General features: G+C 38.6%; 1 protein-coding gene and 1 pseudogene across 1 annotated transcript in view; one reads left to right on the top strand and one right to left on the bottom strand.

Annotated features, from left to right (window-relative positions):
• The window catches only part of Themis (thymocyte selection associated), a 188,642-nt gene that overhangs the window by 119,221 nt on the left and 48,703 nt on the right, over window positions 1-20,718 (top strand). The gene's annotated exons all lie outside the window — the stretch shown is intronic.
• Window positions 1,868-20,389, bottom strand: LOC119820646 (annotated as a pseudogene).

Genomic DNA, 20,718 nt, shown 5'->3' on the forward strand with positions numbered 1-20,718 from the left:
ATACTCTTTTATAGCAAGTCCTTATGAAACTTTTGCTTTTTGAGAAGTAAAGTAGAATGGTATCTTTAAAGGCATTAAGTTTGAAAAAGTGGCCTCTTCTAAATGTCTGTCACCAGTGGAGTAACTAGAGGTCAGACTCTAGAGGTGGCAAGACTGGTCCTAAGTCAAACAGCTCCCCCTGATTTGGCCTCAGTTTGACAGGCTCACTTTTTAAAAAGAGAAAGGTGAATTATAGACATCTATTCGGGCTTTTATTGCATCTTACTGCACTGCATTAGAAATACTATCTTTCATCTGAGTCCTTCAAGGCAGGTGTTTTATTCTTCAAAGTATGGCGTTTTTTTTCCTCCTGTGATTTAGATTTTATTTGCTAAGTAAATGAGCAAAGCAAAATGAATGAATAAGTGATTGATGATTGACTCCATGCAACTGGAAATCCAAAAGACTATGCTAATCTCATTATCCCAATATTGATTTGAACAAGCTGCCTGTATGTCTCCATTCTGGGAGGTAATGCACACTTCAGGAACAGTTCAAAACTGTTAAGTCCCCGAGAGACCGGAGGTAGGAGTGATGTTACAGGGTCTGTCTCTGAAGTGAACCTCCACTTAAAGGAGCAGTTTATCATTTAATGCATAGAGAAAAATCAGTCTGGGAGAAAGGCTTTCAGGGCTTTCTGAAAGATGATAAAGTTGCAAGCAAGAGCGATTGAGCACTTAGAGGAATTCGCTGAGCACCGGGAGTGCTCAGTAACTATCATTTTCACGATAGACTGATCACATGGAGGTGTCTGTACTTCTGGCTTTCTGTAGAAATTTTGTTTCATACAGTCCTTGTCTTTGTTTCACAGGGAAGAGAGTATTTTGCAATTACTCTGCGGGTACCTTCTGTAAATGTAGAATAGGAAGTGGCACCTATGTTTGATAAATCTACTTCTGCGTAATTTTTTTTAAAAATTGACTGAATAAATGGAATTTTGGGTGCAAGCAACTTCGCAGGTATTCATTTTTTTTCTGTCTTCTTTTGTGTTATCAACAAATGTTGATATGTTGTTATCGTATGTCCACAAGTTTATTTCAACATTTTCTGTGGGTCATTGTAACAATGGCCTTCGATCTAAGAACCACACCTTCTGCACACACACATTGTTCTTGGGTGACAGCAAAGGCTCATGCTGGAGACATGTCTGTTATTCTGCATCGGGGCTTGGAGTGGCTCTGGGGAGAAATAAGGGATGTAGTTTGAGATCAAAGCTATGTTTGTTCAGCCTCACTTATAAAAGATGGTGTGGTGTATTCTTGGTTATCAACATACTCATGTATCGTGGGATTTTAGATGGTGAATAATCACAATGTGGGCGCAAGTATGGTACATACTGTGTAACCTCAGTTACCTAATGTATGTACACTTGCAGCACCCAGAGGGACACGGCAAGCCGAGCTGCATGTGACTGGGTGACTGTTCTTGGCTTCTTGTGTTTTGTTTCCTGTGATGCACATGCTACAAAATAAAAGCTTCTTTTTAAAGTTAAAAAAAAAAAAAAAAAAAAAAAAAAAAAAAAAGCTGTTTACATGGAAAGTCCGAAGTATAGCAAGATTAGATACATTGTTTTTCTTGAAGGTAAGTTATGTTTTATAGTTTTAAATGATCTCAAAGCATATGATTAACTTGGTTTCACAAACTTGGGTGAATGTTCTGTTTGTGAAGGCAGGCTACAAGAGGCATTTCAGAAAAATCATTCTCCCCTCCCCTAAATCATGAAATAGATAACAATTTTAACAATAATAAAGGAACTAATTACAATATTCTGATTGGTTATGGATAATAATTGGGACAGCACATAATTTGTATGTGTCAATTTTACATCTCATTTACCTGAGTAAACACATTGCAAAAATGAGGAGTTTTTTTTTCCTAATGATGTGTGTAAGGACAATGGTAATACTTAAGCAGCTACCAAACTCAAAGATCTTTAGCAGCTGGGAACTGAGTGCAAGAGCAAGGAATCCTTCACTGGTGACGCCGCAACATCATTTCAGTCGTACAGGATGAAGCCATGGCTTTTATGCTTTCTGAAGTTAAGCTATAGCTATGCCCCCCTGGAGGATTTGAGATGTAGGGCCTCCAGTTTTCCACATTTACATAGGAGCTGAAGAAACCATGTCTAAATACCACAGCTTCTCGGGTCTAGATTTTGGACTTAAGGATATAGTACCTAACTTATATTGGAATCTATTATCTGTTCCCACATGCTTATTATTTTAATCTCGTATCTTTGATGTTTGGAGGCAAATATTTAATGTCTGAGAAAAAATGTGGAAATATTGATTATTAGGCCCCAAAGACAGTTCCAGGAGTTGACTGACTCGGTCATGACAAAGGCATCGTGGCCGGCCTCTGAAGGGTATTAGTTCTTTATTCTCCCTTCCTTTCACTTCGTCTGTTTAAAAGAAAAGTTTTTTTCCATCTCAATGGCTTTTAGGACCAGACTTTAATAAACACTTCAAAGTAGTCTGGCTGGATGAAATACTGTCATACATCACTTACTAAAAATAAGATGCAAAACTGCACACATAAAGAAAATGAAGCATTATGCTCTGGTGACTTCCTTTTAATGAAAACCTGGTTTATATATGACAAAAGGGATTACTGTCATACATATCTTCAATATTCTGGTGGCTCTAAGGGACTGGTAAATTTAAAAAGGTTAAACACGTGAGAAACATTCCAAGTTTAGTTGATAACTAGATTCCTAGGAAAGCATCTATAATCACATTAATCAGAAATGGGTAAACAGTTTTTAAATGCCAAAAGTCATCAGAAAAATAAAAACCTAAGTGTATGCTCTTTATAGATTATCAATATTAATTATAATGACATAGGTTAAATGTAAAAAAAAAAACAGAAAGATATGTCTTGGTTATACACATACCTGTTATTGAGGAGGAGGAATTTTAAAACATGAAAGGTAATTTTGATTTTGTAAATCTAATTTAGACTTGGTATTATTTTCCTTGTGCTGTAGAGAAGATGGTCAGAGGCCTTTTCTTTCATAGTTGAATGGTTTTCTATTCTGATTATGGGCTTTCTCTCTCTCTCTCTCTCTCTCTCACACACACACACACACACACACTTACCAGAAACTGTGAGAGAGAAACCCATACACACACACACACACACACACACACACACACACACACACACACACACTTTTTATTTTATTAGTTTATTGGGCCTTCCAGCTTTGGGAATGCTTTGAAATTTATTTAGATTCACAAAACTCCAGAAAACCACCTAGGAGTATTTTAGCCTTTGTCAGATTCCAACCTCAGCAACAGTGAATAGAGCAGCCTCGCTGCCACCTTCATTTCCCAAAAAACTGTTTCCAGTGGAGCCTGTGATAGGAAAACTAGTCATTCCTATTGAGAAAACTCTCAAATTCCAGCCATTATAGTCAACCCCTATACACCTTGAAGGGAAAATCTACTCATTGGTAAATAATCCTGTCCGGAGAGCCCAGGTAATGTTTGGACTATAACAAATACCCACTCCCTTTATCAGACAAACAATTCCCCACTGATTACGGAAGCACCAGACAGAGTGAAAGCAGCAGAGCTCAGGCAGCAATGGTGCTTTGCCCCCATCTCACTCGCCATCCAGATCCCATCCTGCACTCACATTTTTATTTTGTTGTTGTTGTTGTTGTTGTTGTGTGTGTTCACATGCGTGTGGAGGTCAGTGGTTGACTCTGCATGTCCTCCACAATCGCTCTCTATCTTATTTTTGGAGCTAAATTCTCGTACTGAGCCTGAGCTCACTGATTGGCTAGTCTGGTCAACACTCTCCAGGCACCTGGCAGTCTTGGTTGCCTCCCGCGCTAGGTTCACAGCTGTGCCTGGCTTTTTCAGTGGATGCAAAGGTTCTGAACACAGATTAGGTCCTTAACCAACAAAGGCATCTCCCCAGCCCCTCAAATATTTGGGCATAATTCAAAAGAATGACCTAATTAGCATACTATTTCTAAATGCCAACACTTCTTTTTCATTTTTAAGTACAATTATTTGAATAGAAATTTAGTCTTTCTTAGCCTATTCTTTCATGTACAAGCTTTTGTTTCTTTTGATATTTTGAGTTCTGAAACTTTGAGTTGAAAATATGTTTTCTTATTCATAATGTCTCAGGTGATATTATGAAGACTATTCCATAGATCAAAAGTGCTACAATATTGTTTGATCAGCCTTGTCACAGGTAGGCATTTATAAACTATGAAACAAACTTTTGAAAATAAAAGGAGGAAGGGGCACAAATAACCAAGTTTTAGAGAAAAAAACCAACCTTGAAAGTATTAGCAATTAATGAAAGCCAAGAATAAGGGACAACAGGTACATTTTGAAAATGCTGTACATTTAAACTCCGTCACTTCAGTAAACAATTTAATGCAGGTGGATAAGTACTGTACCTACAGCACAGGATTGTTAAATAAAGTTTCAAATATGTTGCCTACAGAAAATACATAGAAAATATATAGGCACAGTTTCAAATTCAAAGAATTGGGGAGGCAGTAAATACTGTAAAAATATTATCAAATATTATTAAAAACCAGAAGCTGTGTATCACAAACACAGAACAGCAAGGAATATAGCTGAGCATAGAAAAAGAAATTTTACACTGACAAAATGTCAGTTCTTTAGGAAGATACCATGCTTTTTTTTTTGGTTTGGTTTGGTTTGGGTTTTTTTTTTGGGGGGGGGTTGTTTTTGTTTTTTGTTTTTTTGAGCCAGATTTTCTAACTTAAGTTTTCCCATCTACCTTTGGTCTCCGGGTTTTTCCCTTTCTCTGTTTCTGTATACCTTTCTTTACTTCTTACTCCATGGCTTGCTGTGTAGCTGGGTTGCTGGCCCCTCATGCCCTCCTCCTTTTCTTGTTCCTCGATATTCTCTTCACTATAGTGGCATTTCATTTGTATTTTAATAAATAAAGACTGCCTGAAGATATGAGAGTAAAACAGTCCCACTGGTCAGCCTTAAAGACTAGGTTATGGTAACACACACCTTTAATCCCAGTAGCTATAATAACAGGTACCTTTAATCCCAGTAGCCACACTAGTTGCCATAGAAATCAGGTGACGCATGCCTTTAATCACCTTGGTGCCTGTCTTTAATCCCAGTCCTAGAGAGGATTATAAAACAGGAGGAAACAGCCGGGCTGTGGTGGCGCACGCCTTTAATCCCAGCACTCGGGAGGCAGAGGCAGGCGGATCTCTGAGTTCGAGGCCAGCCTGGTCTACAAGAGCTAGTTCCAGGACAGGCTCTAGAAACTACAGGGAAACCCTGTCTCGAAAACCCAAAAGTAAACAAACAAACAAACAAACAAAACCAGGAGGAAACAGCTCTCAATGTACAGTCTCATTCTGAGATTCCCAAAGGCAGGATCGTCACTTCAGACTGAGGTCGAGGTAAGAGCCAGTGGCTGTTTGGCTTTTTGGATCTTCAGGTTGAACTCCAAATTCTGATCCTGAGTTTTTATTAATCATGCTTCACTTACTGGATTTCTCTTTCTGTTTATTCTCTGTCTGCCAGCCCCGCCTATCCTCCAACTCTTTATTGGACCAATTACGTTTTAGACAAGCAAATTAATACAACTTCACAGAGTTAAACAAATCCAACATATCTTTGCAACATGAAACGAATATTCCACAGCATGAACAAATGTAACACATTTATAACTAGTATTCCACAACACGTTTTCCATTCTCCCTCCCTCCCTCCCTCCCTCCCTCCCTCCCTCCCTCCCTCCCTCCTCTCTCTCTCTCTCTCTCTCTCTCTCTCTCTCTCTCTCTCTCTCTCTCTGCCTGGAGATCAGAATGTAACGCTCACAGCTCCAGCTCCAGCTCCAGCACTATAATGACTCTCATGCCCCTCCTTGCTTCCTGTCTTGATAATGAAACAGGCTCCCAATTCAATGTTTTCCTTTATAAGAGTTGCCTTGGTAATGGTACCTCTTTATTGCCATAGAACAGTGGCCAAGACAGAGAAAAGAAGAAAAAAAAGAGTTTGGTTATAGGAAAATTTTAAAAGGTGAATCTGAAATGGTTGCATTTATTTTATTTAACATCTCATTTCAAAAGCAGGCTTTTTTTGTAAGTCCTAGAATATTCATAAGAAATATAACTAACATCTACATTACTTATCTATTTTTTGTTTTGATTTTTTTATTTATTTTTGCTTTTTTTTTTGAGATAGGGTTTCTGTAGCTTTGAGACCTGTCCTGGAATTTGCTCTATAGACCAGGCTGGCTTTGAAACTCACAGAGTTCCACCTGCCTCTGCCTCCCGAGTGCTGGAATAAAAGGTGTGCGCTACCACCGCCCACGTTTCAGTTATCTATTTTTAACACTAAAAATTCTACTGATAGACAATCTATGGAAAAAAGCATGTTCATTATTCCACAGTTCCTGCGAGTCTAGGAATCCAGGCACTTAGGTGGACAGTCTGGTTCAGGATTGCTAATGATACCCAGATAAGGCCCCAGCTAAGGTTTTCTTCATCTGAAACTCTTCTTCCTATGTCATTGTGTGCCAAGGCAGGCGACTGGGGCTCTAACCTATGGCCACATATACATACATACACATCTACCTGGAGAGATGGCTCAGTTGTTACGAGCACTTGTCCACCGAACTGTTAACCAATTAGCAGACTATAAGAAGATGAATTCTCTTTGTAACTTAATTTCAGCTAACGCATCCACCCAGGTCTTCTTTATTCTACTAATAAAAGCTGGTTCAAAGTCAGGGAATTGCATGAGAGAATGAGCACAGGGGGAACTGATAGCTGGGGGTTAAGTTTATCACCTGAAAGTCTAGAACATTGAAGACTATTTGCAGATTTAGGCAACGAGTAGATAAACCATAGATCATAAATTCTTTGATTACAATGGGGTTAATCAATAACAAAGTAATTTAGAACAATTCCTGATAACTTGGCTCACAAGGCTAGCTTCTAAAGAATATACATACCAGAGACAGAAATTACAAAGACAATCAGAAAATAATTTGAATTTTTAAAACACAAAGCACAACATTAAAATTCTATACTGCAATCAGTATGATGGTGTTAATTCCTCATAACAACAATAATGTCTTCTACCTTAAGAATTCGGAATAAGAGAAAAGAGCAAAGAACAGATATTGATAGATAAAGATAATAGCTGAAGTAAAAAAAAAAAAACAATCAATGAACCCAGGTTTTGAGATTTTGAAAAAAAAAAAAGCAGAACAATTGAAAACCTCTTAAAGGCTGAATTAATAGAAAAACATACATGATCATGAATCAAAAGATTCAGTATTCCTGGCTGTTGATTATCTCTCTCCCAACTTAATCCATGTACTCATTATAATACAGATTAAAAATTCCAGTTAAATTCATAATATTAGCAATTGACAAATTAATACTAAATGTAAATAGCAAAATAAAGAACTGTAAGTAGTGAAAGTAATTTTATAAAAGGAAACAATACATAAAGTAAATAATATTATCAATAAAGGCACAGTAATCAAAACCATATGGCACTGGCATGAGAAGAAAAGGTAATGCAGAAGACAGAAACAAGCCCATTAATGCATGCCAGCATGCTTTCAGCAAAAATATCCATGGGATTAAAGGGGCAAATACATTCTTTGTATTAAAAGACAGTTGCTTGGAGCTGTAAAGACAGTTTAGTATGCTTGCTGACCTTAGAGGGCACCCAAATTTTTTTCCCAGTAGCCATAGTATGTCACAGACCGCGGTGCCCGTCTGTGCTCTATGCGTTAGACCCTAGTTCGCAAGCTTCAGGCAAGGGGCTGGAGGTTGAGAATACACATGCAGAGACAGACTGACACACACTGGTAACAAAAGCCCATCTTTAATAGCTTAAATACACTGCAGTCAATGGCCAACAGGTGAAAGTCCCATCCTCTGATCCTCTAAGCTAGGCACAGCTTCTAGTAACTTCAATTAGAAGGTTCTAGCAGGGAAGAGCAGCTGAAGGCCAGGACTCATTAGTCACAACAATAGTAGGCAACTCATGACTGCATGCAACTTCATTTCCAGAGAATCAATGCCCTCTGTTGGTCTCCTAGCAGAAGGGATGTAACACCCCCCCCCACACACACACATCATACAACTAAATTAAAATAAAAGATAGTCATTTATTTCCAAATCAATTTCTATGGAAAACAACCATCTATTGTTTGAAAATGCAGTTTATTTTCATGGGCTTGATTTATATGAAGAGATCCTGGACTCAAGGAATGATCTGGATGGAAACAGGGCTTTGGGGGTTTCGGGAGGTCTCTAAGTATATCTTTAAAGTGGAAGGAACAGGAATCATCTTTGGCTAGAGGAGAAAGCCTGTGATAGCTAGTCTCCAAAACTGAGCCCCAGGTATGCCTGATCTGAAGCCCTTCTACTGTAGTTCAGATGTGAAAATGTCCCCCTTAGGCTCATATATTTCAACACTTGTTTTCCAGTTTCTGGTGCCATTTGGTCTGGTTGTGAAGCCTAGGTGGAGAAAGAGAGTTTACAAGGGAGGGTTTGATGTGTTGTAACTTGGTACCACTTCCTGCTGCTCACTTTCGGCTTTCTAACTCTGCATATAAGACCAGTCAGTCTCCTGCTCCTACCAGGATTCTTTCACTGAGATGATGGTATTTATCACCTTGAAATGTAAACCAGAATATACTGTAGTGATGAGGCGAGCAGGCCTGCTTTTGGTCCTGCCTGGCTCCCTGCCACCTGGCTAGCTTATGCCCAGAAATAACAACAAACCAATTGTATTCTTTTAAACACTGCCTGGCCCATTACTAGCCTCTTACTTGCTAACTCTCACATTTTTTTTTTCTGCTCTATCAGTTTTCCATTTTATTTATTTATTTTTTTATTAAAAATTTCTGCCTCCTCCCCGCCTCCCAATTACCCCCGTCCCTCCTCCACTCCCCCTCCCTCTCCTGTCCAGAGAGCAGTAAGGGTTCCCTGCCCTGTGGGAAGTCGAAGTTCCTCCCCTTCGATCCAGGTCTAGGAAGATGAGAATCCAAACAGGCCAGGACCCCCAAAGCCAGTATGAGTAGTAGGGTCCAAATCCAGTGTTATTGTCCTTGGCTTCTCAGCAGCCCTCATTGTCTGCCATGTTCAGGGAGACTGGTTTTATCTCATGCTTCTTCAGTCCCAGTCCAGCTGGGCTTGGTAAGCTCTGAATGGATCAGCCCCACCATCTCAGTGGGTGGGAGCACTCCTCGCAGTCCAGACTTCCTTACTCATGTTTTCCTTCCTTCTGCTCCTCATTTGGACCTTGGGCGCTCAGTTCGGTGAACCAATGTGTGGCTCTGTCTTTATCTCCACCCATCACCAGATGAAGGTTCCCTCACGGTCCTGACTTTCTTTCTCATGTTCTCCCTCCTTCTGCTCCTCGTCAGGACCTTGGGAACTCAGTCCGGTGCTCCAATGTGGGGCTCTGTCTCTAGCTCCATCCATCGGCAGATGAAGATTCTATGGTGATATGCAAGATAATCATCAGTATGGCTATAGGATCTGGCCTTTTCCGACTCCCTCTCCTCAGCTGCCCACAGAACTAGCTGGGGGCATCTCACTGGATACCTGGGAACCCCTCTAGAGTCAAGTCTCTTAATAATCCTAAGATGGCTCCCTTAATTAGGATATATCCTTCCCTGCTCCCATATCCACCCTTCCTATATCCCAAGCATCCCATTCCCCCAAGCTCTCCTTATCCTCCCCTTCACACTTTGCTCTCCCATCTCCCCTTGCCCCCAACCCACCCCACCCCCAAGATCCCAATTTATGCACAGCAAACTTGTCTGCTTCCAATATCCAGGAGGATAACTATATGTTTTGCTTTGGTTTCACCTTCTTATTGTCTTCTCAAGGATCACAAATTATACGCTCGATGTCCTTTTTTATGGCTAAAAACCGATTATGAGTGAGTACATCCCATATTCATCTTTTTGGGTCTGGGTTACCTCACTCAGAATAGTGTTTTCTATTTCCATCCATTTGCATGCAAAGTTTAAGATGTCATTGTTTTTTACTGTTGAGTAGTACTCTAATATGTATATGTTCCACAGTTTCTTCATCCATTCTTCCACTGAAGGGCATCTAGGTTGTTTCCAGGTTCTGGCTATTACAAATAATGCTGCTATGAACATAGCTGAACATACTACAAATTTTGTAGTATGATTGGGCATCTCTTGGTTATATTCCCAAGAGTGGAATTGCTGGGTCCTGGGGTAGGTTGATCCCGAATTTCCTGAGAAACCACCACACTGCTTTCCAAAGTGGTTGCACAAGTGTGCATTCCCACCAGCAATGGATGAGTAACTCTCACATTTTGATTAACCCATATTTAGTAATCTGTGTAGCACCTCGAGGGGTGGCTTACCGGGAAGAGTCCAGCCTGCATCCATCTGGGAGAGGAGAGTCATGGCGACTGCTTGAGGCATCTGCCTCACTCCCAACATCCTGTTCTGTCTACTGCACCCACCTAAGGGCTGGCCTATCAAATGGGCCAAGGCAGTTTCTTTATTAACCAATGAAATCAACTCAAACAGAAGACTCTGCCACATCAATATACCGCACCTTCCTAAGACTGATTCTTGTCATTTTGTTAAACATTGAGAAAAGTAACTAATATAGCTCCTTGTCAGGTTCGTGCTTTCCCTGGTATTGCTTCAGTAATCAACATCATTGGTCTAGCTCTCTTGCTGAGCCATACAAGTTTGGGGAGTTTCTCCTTTATTCTTTAAGGAAACCCAAATCTGCTAAGAAAAAGAGTTGGCTGTGTGATTGGAGAGATGATTGGGATACTCAATTGTCAGAGCATCCTAGCAGAGCCTATTTTTCTTAACCACATCGTCAGGCAGAGAAGGAGACATCATGAGTGAAGTGACCCACGTGATATCATCAGGTGCTGGACGTGGTTGCTTCATAGTAGTGCAAATAACGAAACAACATTGTGTAAAGTGCCTGGATCTTGGGGTGGTTTGTTACCTGGAAACACTTAACTGAGCTATTTAGTCACTGGCCGTATAAGAACACAGAGTGATACAGATTGAGAATGAATAAATGTGGTAATTGGGAGTGTCTTACTCTAAACTTTAGTTCACCTTAAATATTTGCTATAGCATATAGTGATGTGGTAGCTGGCATTAGAGCCACACAGAGTCATCGCTCTATTAATTATGCTTTAGTTTTTCTGGCTTCTTTAATAAGGTGGCTTTTTACAGAGTGATACTTTAAAACATTTATAGATCTTGGCAGGCAGAAAAGATAGCAGATGTCATGCCTGTGATGAAAATACCCATAATCTGCCTGTTGTCATGAAAGGGTATTTCAAAAATCTCAAAGTGGAAGTTTAGAATTGTAGAAACTTATCAGCCATAGAAAGATAGACGATTCTTCAATAACTATTTTTAAGATCTCTGAATTTTTTTACAGTGTTCCAATTTTAATGACAGAAATGAGATAAAGAAGTTAACATACTCTAAAAATGTAAATCCTTCTTTGGGAAGAGTCAAGTGTTAGACCTTGGCAGCTAGTGGCATATCAGGGATGTGTCTGCTGATCAGAAACCTAAGACACTCCTCTAAAAGCTTAGCAGCAGGTCTTGGTGCCTTTGCATCAGCTTCCTTGTGTGGAACTGTTATAAAAAAATCTACATTCTTTGATTTAGTCCCCAAGGAAGTATATTCCAGGCCGAAGATCTTATTCTTTTACTGCAAAATTTTGAAATTATCCTCAGCTTCTTAATTATATTTTAACAGTGCAAGTCATGCAAAAAGTTACTTATGAGCTCCAAATACTTACTTGGAGTTGGTATATCTTTACATACAAACTGACATTGAATTCTGGAACTTACCTAGTGCTATCACATCGATTTAACTTAACTTTAATTATTTTTTCTAAGTATATCTTGGTCGATGAAGCCAGGAGGGGGGGAGCCAACTTTGACTCCCTGAAGAGTAAGAATCCCTTCTCGATGGAGCTGAGCTTTCCTCTGCTTTTAGTGAGCCAGATAACTGGAGCAATAAGATCTCTGCCATTCAGAAGAACATTTTACAGTTTAGACTTCTCCAAGAGTGTGAACATTCTAATGATCTGGACTTGAGAAACAGAATAGCTATTTTCAAGGAAGAGCAGTGTGAATTAAGAATTTGTTGACAAGCATGCTGGTTACAGGAAAAGAAGTTTCAGAATGACGTTACGGGAGCACAGTTGAGTGTTCTGGCTATATACAAACCAAAAGCTACAGCCACGGTACTCCAAAGGCTGGCCTCAAGAACTTGATCATTAAGCAGAAAAACAAGCAGAAAGATGCAGGTGTCCTGAAGGAGTCTCAGTCAGCAAATGAAGGCTATTTTTGCAAAATGGGCCCATGAGTCTATTTCCCCCTTGTGAAGGAAAACAGAAGCGATGGGAAACTTGCCGAAGTGTGAATAATCAATAGCTGTGGGAAATAATGCTAATCTCATGGAAAATCAGGCATATGTAATTATTAAAATTAGAAATTTGAATTCACTCAGGACAAAATGAAGGAAAGGCTAAACCTCCAGAGGGTGAGGACGCAGATTCTATAATGCCCTACATGTGTGCCTGGCAGTTCCATTGAACAGTTATTTGTGTTTGAGAAACCATCAATTACACGTTCATAGGAAAAATCAGTTTTGGATTGCTTTAAATACTGAACACATTCAAGTAATCCAGGTGTTTATTGATGGAAGAAAGATTAGGTAAGCCAGAGAAGGCTACACTGGGAACCATTCAAATGCTAATGCAAATGTGGGTAGGTTTTAAAATAGTGCTCTTCAAGACAACTTATTAAGTGAAAATAGCAAGTTGTGAAGCAAAGTTTACATTGCTCTTCCTCCTATTAAAAATCCCAGACAAAATTGCATGTTTTGATATGATCATATACATCTCTACAGGATGCGATGCGCACACACACACACACACACACACACACACACACACTGAGTTATTTGTAGTTGCCCTGGGGAAGGAGGCGAGAGAATAGTGAGGTAAGGGCTATGAATATATGAATTTTATGATTGTGAAAAAGAAAAAAATATGGAAAAATCCATAATGTAACTTAAAAGAAGTCCATTCTTGTTTCTACTGATGCTTAAGTAAATTGTGAATAAAAATATTTTCATAGTTTCAACATCCAATATGAGGTTAGTGACAGCTGTGGAATTTAAAGGTAATTGCTAAGAGTCTTATTTAATGGAGCAGAGACAATCTTTAAGTCTGTGCAATAAACAAACTCAACATGGTATACAGAGAGAGTTCCAGGACAGCCAGGGTTGTCCACAGAGGAAACCCTGTTTTAAAAAACAAAAGCAAAATGAAACAAAGCAAAATTAAAAAAAACAAACAAAAAGCCAAACAAAGAAAAACAAAAAATAACCAAACCAAACCAAAATAAAACAAAAATGTTTTATCCATAAACCTTTTATATAGTTTGTTTGCTTATTAAAATCTTCATTTGATATGTCACTTACGAAATAAATCCTGTTGTGGTAGAAGTCAGCTAGAATTTAGAAAGCAACCTGGCCAAAGACAATTGCAATGTGAGTTGGAATCCATGCTATTTTCTGATGGTGTGTAAAATGCCCTGAGCATTTCCATTTCAAGCAGAGCACAGCCTTATTCTGCTTCCCATTGAAAGACTCCTCAGAACTGACCACCTGTTAAGCAAGGAAGTCTGCCAGTATGCTAGGAGCTAAACCTCGGGCTGCCAAAAGGGTAGAACTTTCCAGAAGAAAGAAAAGCATAGGAATAAAGCTTTAGTCTTCATCATCAGGTAACTACAAACACTGTGAGTAACTTGGGAACTTCTGTTTGAAAACATTCTAATATTTTTAGACTTCTTAGATTTCTGATCTGAATAATCATACAAATATATAAAAATTCAGGTAACTGTCATTATTAATCAACTTGAATTTCAAAATAAAATTAATACTCTTTGAAGGAATTATTCCCAGTCTGCCTTTATTCTTTCATAAAAGAAATTACCCTAGTCTTTTTATAAAAGGAAAATTCATAATATAAAAGGAAGTTTTGATTTGCGTCTCTATTCTGTTGTTTTCTTTGCAAAATATGGCTTCTTTTCAGGTAAGCCAAACCACCCTTTAGATTACCAAACCAATGATGAAGCAAAAATATTTACACTTTGAAGTCAGAAGGAACAGCTTGCTGTGTTGACAGAGTCAAGAGGGAGAAAAATGTGCCCAGAGTTGCTAACAAATCAGAAAACACACCATGGCATTTAAGTAAGTTAGAAGAGATGGCAGATGAAATCCTGGAATATAAAACAATGCTAGTTACTATTTGTTTCACAATGAAAATGCACTTCTTTCATCAAATGAGAACAGTATAATATCTGTGGATGGAAGCATCATTCCCAATCTGCAATGAGGAACAGAGTAGCATGTGCGTTTGTGTGCCTCCAAGTGCTGTTTTCCAGGCAAAAGCTTTAAGAAGAATGGAAAATATATTTATAAAATTTGGGGAAACTTCCCCTTAAACTATCTTAGTTACTTTTCTACTGCAGTGACAAAGCACCACGTCCAAAACAACCGTTTGGGTTGATGGCTTCAGAGGGTTAGAATCCAAGATGGAGAAATGTAGGAATGATGGGAGGAACAGTTAAGACCTCACAGCTTGATTGTCAAGCAGCTGGCAGAAAGAGACACACTGGGAATGACAGGGGTCTTTTGAAACCACAAGGGCCATGGGCAGTGATACAACTCCTTAAAAAAAACACATCTTCTAATCATTCCCCAAAAATTCTAACTGGAGGCCAAGTACATGGATGGGTGAGCCTATGGGAACCATTCTCATTCAGCCCACCACATAAACCATCAGCAAGTTCCAGTTATTTTATTGGTTCTGTTGAACATATTTATACATTTAGCTACCTGAAGAGTGGAAATAATTTTCTTAATATTTGAGATAAAATAGAAAAGATCTTGAATGGAGCAGAGAAAAACCTTAGGTCCGTGTATGGGCAGTAGAAGGCAATGCTATTTTTAACCCATTATTATTAAAATGGATGTTTTAAAACAAAGATTTATGAATGTTACTTAATAACTCATCATCCATTTTATATTTATGAAACACTGATAGTTACTATATGAAACAAGTAGAAAGGTACATGAAATGTGTAAAATTCCCCTGAAAATTTCTTGTGGATAACATAAACATATAAGTGGTTATTAGAAGAATTAAGGATGAAATATAATTGGGATTATAGAAAGACAGCTAAAAATTTGTTAGAGTTCTCATATCAAGATGTCATACAAAAATAACTTTAAGATGATTTTCAATATGTTTCATATATTAAAAGTCATCAGGTTTGACGATCTACCTTTGGGAGGCTAAATTTAACCTCTGTGATTCTAGGTTGCGTTTTATCACTCAATAAAGCTTAGTCCTGAATAGAGTAGCAATGAGAATTTATTTAAAAATATTTGTAGGTTTGTATTGGTAACCCAGCATGCAAGCATACGTGGTGATTTTCTATTCCCTCTACAAAACTTGAGAAGGCATTCCTTTCATCTGGAATTACAAAATCCTCTTCATTGTTTAGAAATGATCTTCAAGTTCAATAGCATGCCATCACTTGCCACCCTTGTAGTCAAATCTCTTGAGTCTCAAAATTTGTCAGTGAGGTCAGCGTTTATATCTGTTTTCATATTTGAGAATTCACTGCAATGTGAACCTTTATTATTAATCTTGTTCTTTTTGTAAAATTTATAGCATGATGAAATTGTGTTACTTTGTGAAATATTTCCTGGAAAACAGTTAACAGATTAAAGTCATTGATCACTAAAGAGATACTAAAAAGTTGTAATTTTTACCTCTAAAAGAATTTTCCTTGTGAATTTAGTCCTGAGGTTACAAAATGCCGAGAGCCTGAAGAGACCACTTACGTTTATTCATTTGCCTTACTGAAGTTTTGAGGAAGACAGTATAAGTTTTAACTGTATTCTTGACTTGGAGAGTTCTTAAAAGCTTCTGCAAGTGTCCCATTGGCATACCAGAGCACCCTGTAACTGTATTAGATTTTAGGGTTCTTGGAGTTGACATGAAACTTTATAATTCACAGTTTAAGAAGTTTCTTTCAAGTTTCCTTTACAAATGAAGACATCAGACGAAAATGAAATATACGGTTCTGCTATAGTTGGGGGTGGCTCCAATTTTTCATAAAAGTGACTCCACAAAAGATTTCTAAACACCTTAAATATGTAAGAAAATAATATACTCAAAAAACTAATAGCAGATTAAGACATTGGGAGACACACCCATTTCCAACAAGTGCTGTTGTCTCAGGTGAGGCCAGCATTCAGTTCTTTCCCATAGGGACTACCTGGATGAATGGTATTTCCAAGGGTGTGCTTTAAGGAGCATTTGAAATAGATAAGCAGTGGGCGGGGCAAGTGTCTGTGGATGTGTAACTCACTCACGCTATCTTGGAAGTGAAGATAACTAGGGTAAAGAAGTGTGCCTTGGTCCTCTAACCACCTTCTTCAGGAGGCTCTTCTCAATGCATCCCTACAAATCTACTCCCTTTAAATGGCCGCCAGTTAAAGGGAAGTTAGGAAGTTTCCATCCTCCAATGAAATGAAAAGGAAAGACAACTGTTGGCAAATGTCAAACTTTGGAAAGTGGCTATGGGAACATATACAGGAAATGGGTTTGGTCTTATGTTTGGTTTTCTGTTTAAGTCACAAATGCACTCCTTTTATTGTTGCTAAGGTATTTTCCCCCCATGTCTTTCAGTAACAGAGCATGCTATCTTATCTAATTCTGTTGTCGTCATGGCTTGAGCCTTGCACACCCCTTTCTCTTCACATTTAAGGGACCCCCTCTGTATGTGGCCACATACTTGTCATCATCAAATGCACTGCGCTGGATCTGCTCCCACATCTTCTTCCCAGGATTCATCTCCTTGTCAGGCTCCAATGAAAGTACTGGAGATAATTCCTCTCCAGATTGGATCCATTAGAAGCAGCCAAATTTGCCCCTCTGTATGGTAAACTAACATACCACTCTTTGCTTGAGATAGTAGTACTTTATCATTGTGGCAGGCTTCAAAGTGAAACCACCTTCCTCTTCTTTGGATGTTCTAGAGGAACATGACTCTATTCCATTGACCACGGTCCTTGAGGATGTCTATTTCTTCAGCATACTAACACCCCACATCAGGTTATTCTCTGATAGTAATGGCACAACCAATTTGAAGATCCAGAGGAGAAATATCTATTGACTTAGTCAAGTCAGCACTTGCCACAAATGACTACTGACTTTTTTCTTTCTTTTACCCCTTTTCATATATATGTGAATGAGTGTTTTTTTTTTTCTACCTGTATGTACATGCCCCACATGTGTGACTGAGAGGCGAGGAGAATATGACAGAATAGAATCCCTGGAACGGGAATTACAGATGGTTTTGAGCTGCTAGCACCTTCTCTTTTCTATTTTCTCTCTCCCCTTATTCCTTTTCTTCTCCTTGTCCTTTAATTTTCTCTTCTGGACCGGAAGAGGTAGCTGTCGCTGCAGTGGGTTGTGCTGTATTTGCAGGAGCTTCAAAGTTAGCTTGCCGAGGAGTACCAGATGGAAATGGTATTTGTTTCCCTCCATTTTGACTTTCTGCCTGGATTAGCTCCCATTTTAGTCCTTCAGTTTCTTTCTCTGGTTTTGCATTTTCACTTTGAAACTTCTCTGTCCCTCAGAGTTGCCTGTGTAATCGCTTTCTCCATCAGAAGAGCAACTTGCTGCTGCTGCGGTTTGACACTTTGGTCAGCTTCTGCACTCCAGTCTTTGACTCTTCTAAATAGCATCATTGGCTTGTCAGGAAAAAAAAAAATCACAAAAACACAAAGCAATGAAGAATTGTTAGAGCAGAAGCACCCAGATTTAGGCAGAGACCTATCTCAAGAATTTTGTAATTATTAAATGAGATAGAGTGCATGCAATGTCAGGTACCCAGTGAGCACTCGGTAAAAATTACCAATGGTAAACGTTTTCCATTGTTAGTCTTATCACAGGGATTATCCTGCCCACTCCCCTGTTTTTCTAAACTAGTGAAGCTTTTTTTTATTTTTACCTGCTCAGACTAGCTTTTTGTGGTATATAGGACTTATGTATCTGCATCTCTTCTCAGAAGGTTATAGTAGTAGTATATGACCTGTGATTGATGATTTATACTTTTTTGGAGTTTTAAGTTCTTGGCATGTTATAAACATACACATTTCTTAGTTTAGAATAGCCTCATTTCGAGCCGTAGGACCAGTAGTTACATATAAAGCAGTATAGATCTGTGGGAAGAGAAAATGAACTAAAGGTGAATGAGGAAAGTTTCTTTTTCAGTGACACATTTTCAAACATTTGCAAGCAGGAGTTTTTTTTTTTTTCTCCTTCATATATCATACATGATAAAGATGGCAGCAAACCTAGGATAAATACTTGGTTTTGTTTTGAAAACAGTTTTAATAATAATTTAGTTATTATTAGACCCACCACTTCTTTGGGGTGTTAAAAAGTAATTGCTTTTGTTTAGGACCATGTTCATAAGCTAATTCAGTTAAACAAAGAAACAATAAAAATCTTAATTTTTGATGGGCTAACCCTGGAGTTTACATGAAAGAATTCGGTAAGCTAGAAAGCATTATATAATTCATGTGACAGATCAAAAATAATTTAATCCCAAGGTTTTGTTGCTTCACACAGATTCGAGGACTCACTTCCCTCAGTGCTGTTAAATGATACCTCTCTGTTCTTTCCTTTGCGTACTTTCCCTTAAAAAGAACAAAAATTCTTTTTTAAACCATTTTATAATCTATGCAAAAATAGATGCTTCTATTACAATATCACAGAATGTTTTGCTGGGAAATTTTGTTATGGAATGAAGGAATGTTTCATTGCCTTGAAGCACAGATATTTTTATTTCCCCACTTTTCTCTTTTTAATTAGGATGATTCTTTTTATGGTGGTTCCAGGTTTTAATTACTTTTGCCACAGAACAATCACAAACTGACAGAAATATTCTAATGGAAAAATGTCTGATTTGAAACGTTGTGTCATATTATAGACTTACCCCTTCCCCCCAAATAATCCAAGATTAATTGTGATTGCCTTTTCTATTGGGATGGGAATAACTGGTTTGCAGAGCAGTGCACTTCTGAGTTCAAGGTGATATTACCGTTTCCTTGTAAAAGCTCAGCACAGAGATGCTCTCATATAATTCACCTCAGAAATGAATTTAACTAGCATATTAAAATGCTCTGCAATAAACTATCATTTTTGCTCCCCCTACCAGCTGAATAAAGCAACTGTCATTTTAGGAAATAACTAATTAACAAAAGTCACGAGACTATGTGGATGAGCGACAGAGGACTTGAAAGGAAAAAGTCACAACTTCCTCTAAAAGTATTAGAAAATTTTTCTGAAATGTTTTGGATACTGATCACTCAGGGCTCTTCATTTCTTATTATCGTCTTGTCAAATGTAGCCATTAGAGGATCCTGGCCGACAGCCATCTTGAATCAAGTGGAAGCTGGTCCTGGAGCCATTGTGCTGGAGACGGTCACACAACGGCTTCCATCTTTCATGCTGCTGCTGCAGAAGTAAAGTTGATGAGAAGTAACCTTGTGGTGTAATTCAGAGCTATAGTGGAGTTTGTCAACCATTTCAGCTTTATGTTTCTGGCATTGATCTTCGAGTTAACGAACTGTTTCTGTGCTACCGTTTTTAACTGACAGCAACTTTGTTCACTTGTCCTGTGTAATCATATAAATGAGTACTTGCTGGCATATTGATACTTTCCTGTGCAGACTTTCAGAAAGCTAATCGGTTGGAATGAAATATGGAAACTTTGGATACTAGTGTTCTTTATTTTTTTTCGGTGAGACTGTGCCTAGGACAGACAGGCTAGTTTTACTCGACACAGTTTAGGATCTCCCAGAAAGAGCCTCCTACTGAGGTGTTATGCGGATCAGGATGGCCAGTGGACACATCTGAGCAGGGGGTGTTTGGTTATTAACTCATTCAGGCCACTGCCAGCAGCAGTACCCCCTAGGCAGGGTGTCTTGGACAGCATAAGAGAGAAGGGTAAAAGCATGCAAGTAAGCAAGAAGCTCTGTGCCTTTCCTTCTTTGTCCTTGTCTCCCCACAGAAATAGTTTATAAACTGAAGCTGTGAGGAAGGTGAACCCTTTCTCCCTTAAGGTGCATTTTGTTATTTTCTCCCAACAACAGAAATGAAACTGAGAGGCCACTGACTCTCTTCATTCCCTTTCTTTCCTTCAGTTATTTTTCCTAGGGGATCATTTGGTAACATATCTTAGTTACATGCTGTGAATCCTTTCTTGTACTTAGATTACTGTTAGCCATTTATTACTCGATTGTAATGTACAGAATGAGGGTATTGTTGTTTCCCAATATTATCTTGTAGGATACATTTCTGTAACACACACACACACAAAGCAATAGTTAGGTTGGCACCAAGATTTAAAGAATACCATACCGTCCAGAAGAAGGTATCCTACTAGGACAGTATCCTGTCCTACTATACCAGATGGTTTCTTCCAACAACCTATGGAACTTCAGAAAACACTGTGGATGAAACTAAGGAATAGTAAATGCAATATTGGAAATATCACAGTTCTA

Source organism: Arvicola amphibius, chromosome 8 (genome assembly GCF_903992535.2).
Source record: "Arvicola amphibius chromosome 8, mArvAmp1.2, whole genome shotgun sequence".
In the NCBI taxonomy this organism is placed as follows: domain Eukaryota; kingdom Metazoa; phylum Chordata; class Mammalia; order Rodentia; family Cricetidae; genus Arvicola; species Arvicola amphibius.